Consider the following 6215-nt stretch of genomic DNA (forward strand, 5'->3'; position numbering starts at 1 on the left):
AATCTAAACTGTAACATGATACACATGACAATCTAGAGTTAGTAGGAGATTCACGTTTTTTTTTTTTTTTTTTCCGAATCCCATAAATACAACACCGTACTAATCAAGCATAATACTTTTTTAACTGATCAAGGTTGGTGAAATGAACAAATTCATTTCCATCAAGATCCATCAATTTTACTGCTCCTGCTGGTGTAAGATGTTTGACCAGGAAGGGACCAGACCAGTTGGGCATGAACTTTCCACGTGGATCATGAATCGGTGCTCGATTTTCCTTAAGTACCAAATCTCCCTCTTGGATATTCCTTTCCCTGACCTTTTTATTAAAAGCCCGAGCGATGCGTCTTTGATAGATTTGAATGTTGTGAAGGGCTTGTAACCTTCGTTCACTTACCAAAGAAAGTTCATCATATTGTTCTTTAAACCATTGTTCTTTAGATATCTCGCTTTCATTCATTACGCGAAGCGATTGAATCTCCAATTCGATTGGAATAAGCGGATCCATTCCATATACTAATGAATATGGAGTAGTCCCAGTTGGTGTTCGAATGGAAATTCTGTATCCCCAAAGTGCGTAGGGAAGTTTATTGGGCCATTCTCGAGCCCTATCTGTCATCTTGGCGATTATCGTCTTGATAGTTTTGTTAGTTGCGTCAACAGCTCCATTGGTTTGAGGACGTTATGGTGATGATTGGTGATGTCTGATTTTATACTTCTCAAGGGTTTCTTTGAGATGGCCTTCAAATTGCGAACCATTTTCGGAAATAATTTCAAAAGGTACCCCATACCGACATATGATGTTATTGATTACAAATTTTGAAACTTGTTTTGCCCCTAGTTTCGAATATGATGATGCCTCCACCCATTTCGAAAAATAATCGACAGCAACCAATATATATTGATGCCCGTTCAAAGCTTTCGGATGTATTTGCCCAATGATATCTATGCCCCAGCTGGAAAAAGGCCATGGAGAAGTAAAATTATTCAGGATAACTGGCGGCATATGATTAAGGTTTGCAAATAGCTGACATCTTTTGCATGTTCGTACGAAATGGATGCAATCACTTTCCAAAGTGGTCCAATAATACCCTGCTCGCAGAATCTTCCGAGCAAGCATTCGTCCATTCATGTGAGGCCCACATTCTCCCCCATGTACCTCTTCCATGATCCTTCGTGTCTGCTTCCCATCGATGCATAATTGCAAATTTCCATCGAAACTCTTATGATACAACAAACCTTTCAATATTGTGAAATGAGAAGCTAGCCTTCGAATAGCCAATTGATCCTTCTTGTGACTTCCTTCAGGATATTCTCCATTGATTAAATACTTCTTAACATCAGTATACCAAGCATCCTCATCATCTTCTTCGGTTAATAAAGCGATTGTTGGTTTAAAATTAACCACTGGAATTTCTTTTTCTACAATTGTTACCGATTGTACCTTCACATCATCGTCCCAAGTTAAATTTACCGCCAGATTTGCCAAAGCATCGGTGAAACTGTTTTGTTCGCGAGGGAGATGTTTGAACTCTATATTTTCAAAGAATGTGATAAATTGTTGAAGATACTCCGTGTACATTTGCAACCTTTCGTCCCGAACTTTCCAAGCTCCAATAGTCTGGGAAATTATGAGATAAGAATCACCGTATACTGTGAGATTTATTGCACCAGCTGCTAATGCCGCTTTGATTCCATAGATGCAGGCTTCATATTCAGCCGTGTTATTCGTCGTTGGGAAACTAAGCTTCACAGCGAAAGGAATATGTACTCCATAAGGATCGATCAATAATACCCCTGGACCATTTCCCCTTCTATTGCTCCGTCGAAATACATCTTCCACTGTGACATACTAAGATAGAAAATATGTTCATCTGGAAAATCATCATCAAATTCATCACCCGATATAGGTCCATCAGCCAAAGCTTCAGATATAGCCCTCCCTATGACAGACTTTTGATTCACGCACTGAATGTCAAATTCTGACAATATCGCAAGCCACCTTGCTATTCTTTCACTCAAGATTGGTTTCTCAAAAATGTACTTGATTGGATCTAACCTTGAAACCAGATAAGTAGTATGTGCTTGCAAATAATGTCGAAACTTCTTTTTCGCGTAAATAAGGGCAATGCAAGCTCTTTCTAAAGGAGTGTATCTAGTTTCATACTTAAGGAACTTTTTACTCACGTAGTAGATAGCTATTTCCTTCCTTGTACCCTCTTGGTATTGTGCCAAAAGAGCTCCCATGGCTGTTTCCGTAATAGTAAGATATAATATCAAGGGCTGCCCTGGTTTCGGCGGCATTAAAACCGGAGGATTGGAGAGGTATTCTTTCATTGAATCAAATGAGGCTTGACATTCGTCATTCCATTTTGTAGGAACATTTTTCTTAAGTAACTTGAATATAGGTTCACACCGGGTTGTCAATTGCGATATGAAGCTACTAATATATTGAACTCTACCAAGAAATCCCCGAATCTCCTTTTCCGTCCTTGGCGGAGGAAGCTCTTGTATGGCCTTTACCTTGTCAGAATCAACCTTAATTCCGTCTTGACTTACGACGAAGCCTAGAAGTTTTCCCGAAGTTACTCCAAATACACATTTCTGAGGATTCAATCTCAGATTGTATTTCCTAATTCTATCGAAGAATGATTTTAAAGCATCAAGGTGCGTTTCACGATCATGACTTTTGACAATCATGTCATCAACATAAACCTCCACAATATCGTGTATGAGGTCATGCAAAATCGTCATTGCAGCCCATTGATAGGTTGCCCCAGAATTCTTTAATCCAAAGGGCATTGCTCTATAACAAAAGGTTCCCCATGGGGTAATAAAAGAAGTTTTGGACATGTCCTCTTCTGACATAAGCACCTGATTATATCCCGAGAATCCGTCCATAAATGAGAACATGGCGTGCCCAGCAGTGTTATCAACCAGAACATCAATGTGGGGCAAAGGAAAATAGTATTTTGGTGATGCTGAATTTAAATCCCTAAAATCAATGCACACTCTGACCCTTCCATCTTTTTTGGGTACTACCACCACATTCGCCAGCCATTCCGGATGCTTAATTGGTTTGATAAAGTTGGCATCAAGCTACTTTTGAATTTCCTCCTTAACTTTGAGACTGACTTTCGGTTTAATTCTACGAAGCTTTTGTTGCTTTGGCTTGCTATCGGGATAGAGTGGTATACGATGTTCAGCAATGCTACGATCGACACCAGGCATATCAGCATAAGACCATGCAAACACATCCACATATTCTTTAAGTAAAATAATAAATGCATTTTGTTCATCGAGGGAAAGGGAGGATCCTATCTTAACTTCTTTTACATCATTATCCGTACCTATGTTTACAGTTATAGACTCTTCCATGGGTGTCACACATGATTTAGGTTCATTGAAAAGTTCATTATTAGAAAATGCTTCATGATCAAGATCAATTTCTTGTACACAAATATGTTTACAAGTAATTTTATCGATATCTTCATGATATGGGATATCAGGCAGTGTATGGATAGATGATTGGCTAGATGATGAGCTATCGGTTTCATAACCGTCTGAGATAGAGGATTGAAAAGGATATAGTTTAGGGAAAAAAGGGAATTGTTCTCGAGTTTCGGATCGGATATTGTTTTCAACTTTTGTTTTTATTGGAGTAATAAGCGTAATGGGATCCAATCGGACTTCATAATCAGAAATTGATGAAAACAAGCCTCTTAGAACTCCTTGATTTAGATGGTCAGCCCAATCAAAATCTTTCTTAAATACTGGTTTCTTATCAAACCATTTCTTAATAAATTCTTCATTCCTTGCTTTTGCAAAGAAAATTTCTAACCCAGGGAGAATTTTCTCTTTATCCAAGTCATACCAAGGTTCAGGAAACTCATAAAATGGCTCAGTGTCATTTTGCAACACAAATTGCCCATTCAAAGTGAGAGACTTCTTTTTCATAACCTTAGAAACCATGTTCTCATCGAAGCCCAAACCATGACGATTTCGCTTATCGATTATTGGGATTGGGTGCCTCATGCCTTCACCGTTTCGTCCTAAACCAGCTCCTGGAACATAACCCATTTTCAACATCAATTGAAGTCCTCTAGTAAGTGATAGGGGTATTGGATCTTGGATTTCTTGAATGGAATCCGAGGGTAGAGTAGATTTTCGAGTTTGGTTGGTCATGGGTTGGCAAAGGATACCTAAACATTACATACCGAAGATTAGGATTTCCTCCTTTTTTTTTGAAAATAATTAAAAAAAGTAAACGATAAATGCAAAAATGCATGCGGAAAAAAAAATTTGGTAAAAATTAAAGGACGTCTATTATGTTAGATAAGTTAGTGGGGTGTTCATTTCCAAAAAAAAAACTTTTTAATTATTTCGGGTCGCGCCATAAGGCTGCCTACGTATCTCCAGATAGATTTTTTTGTATTTTCACATTTTTTTTCTTCTTCTCTCTTTTTTTGGAGAATCAGACCCGTCGTAGTTCAAAACGGAAGAAGGAGGTTTTTTTTTGAAACAGTTGCACTCGATCAGAGTTGCCTACGTACCCGAATAACAATGTGCGTTCAAGTACAATTTTGTGTATGATCATGAAATAGTGCTTTAGGGGATCAAGCTGTACGTAGTTCTTCGTACCAAAAGAAAACATAAGGAGGGTAAGATAGAGGTCACCATGTCGTTGTAGATGCTTCTTTTCCCATGTATAGATTTCTTAGGCTTCAAGGTTTTCAACAGTCTTTCTCGTAGTCCGAGTAGTGACGAGGAATCAAAAGAGTGGGATCATCTTCATGTGTCCAAAGGGAAAGGAAATTTATGGACATTTTCTTATTCGGGCAGGAAATTCCAGTTGTGCGTTTTATACACCAACGGAGGGCGTGACACTCATTAGTATCATGGCCATGTAACTGATGATAGTGACAATATTTGTTGAGATTTGGTCCAACAGGATCAGCTCCTGCTCGACGAGGTAGTTGCTTGATACGACCTTCTTCGAGTAGTTGAAGGAACAAATCAGCTTGAGAGGTCCGTGGCTGTGTCGGGCTTGTCTCTGGTACGCTAGACTGAGGATGGGCCGGAGTGATGATCCCACGATCAATAAGATCCTGGATTGCACATTTAAGGTCGTAACAAGTATCGGTTCTATGCCCATATAGATTACAATAACTGCAATATTGTCTCATATCGGTCCCATGTGGTGGTAACGAATACACATAGCTTTTTGCCCGAAGAATACCCTTTTTGCGCAAACAATCGTACACCACACTCAATGGTTCGTCGATTCGAGTGAATATCCTCCTGTTAGCTCTTTCACCTTGAGGGTGCACCTTAGGCCTTCTTTCCTGTAGTCGATAGGCATCTATTTCGTAACCATGTCTGTCCATGTGCGAGAGATCGGCGTATTTGATGGAGACCATATGTTGATAATAAAAATCATTTAACTTTCTTAGCAATATCAACATAAACTCCCGATCAGTTATGGGAAAACGAAGTCGAGCCCGAATCTAAGAACATCTTGAGAAGAGATGTGAAAATGATTCCCGATCACTTTGCTCCATATTCACTAGCTTCAGTTTTTCGGTGTCAGTCAGTCGAAATTCAAATGCCCAGTCACTGAATGCTTGAGCTATTTCTCCCCAAAAGCCTTTACTCGTTACCCCTGAGGTATAATACCAGGATAACGCGGGTCCACCCAGACTTCTATTAAACAACATAGGAAAATGTTCTTCCGGAACATTTAAAGGGTATAAGGTGTTCACAAAGTTGTCTAAATGGAGAATAGGATCTCCCCACCCATTGAAATTCTCAAACTGAGGAAGATTAAGATAACGATCTACATGCCTGTAGTTAGGGAAAAGAATCAACTCCTCCGGGTATACCAACCTTCTATAACACAAGACATCAAAATCCTCGGCCCTAGACCTCTTCTGAGATCCCTCATCATATTTAAAGGAATTACTTGTCCAAGATTCTCCTCTAAAACAAGGATCGCTGTCTTTTGGAGTTTTAGGCTCCTCTTCTACGCCATCTTCATTGGACCAGTTTGTTCCATCTCTAGCTCCTTGGGGATTAACCTCAGAACCATTGTCATTTTCTTGAAGGTCTTCTTCTGGATCTTCCTCAGTTTCTTCGTCTTCCTCTAAGTCCTCTTCCGGATCTTCCTCTGTTTCTTCTTCTTCTTTCCATGAGCTACTTGAATCAAATCCAATATTATG

This window comes from Chenopodium album, chromosome 2, assembly GCF_948465745.1.
Source record: "Chenopodium album chromosome 2, dcCheAlbu1.1, whole genome shotgun sequence".
Lineage (NCBI taxonomy): Eukaryota > Viridiplantae > Streptophyta > Magnoliopsida > Caryophyllales > Amaranthaceae > Chenopodium > Chenopodium album.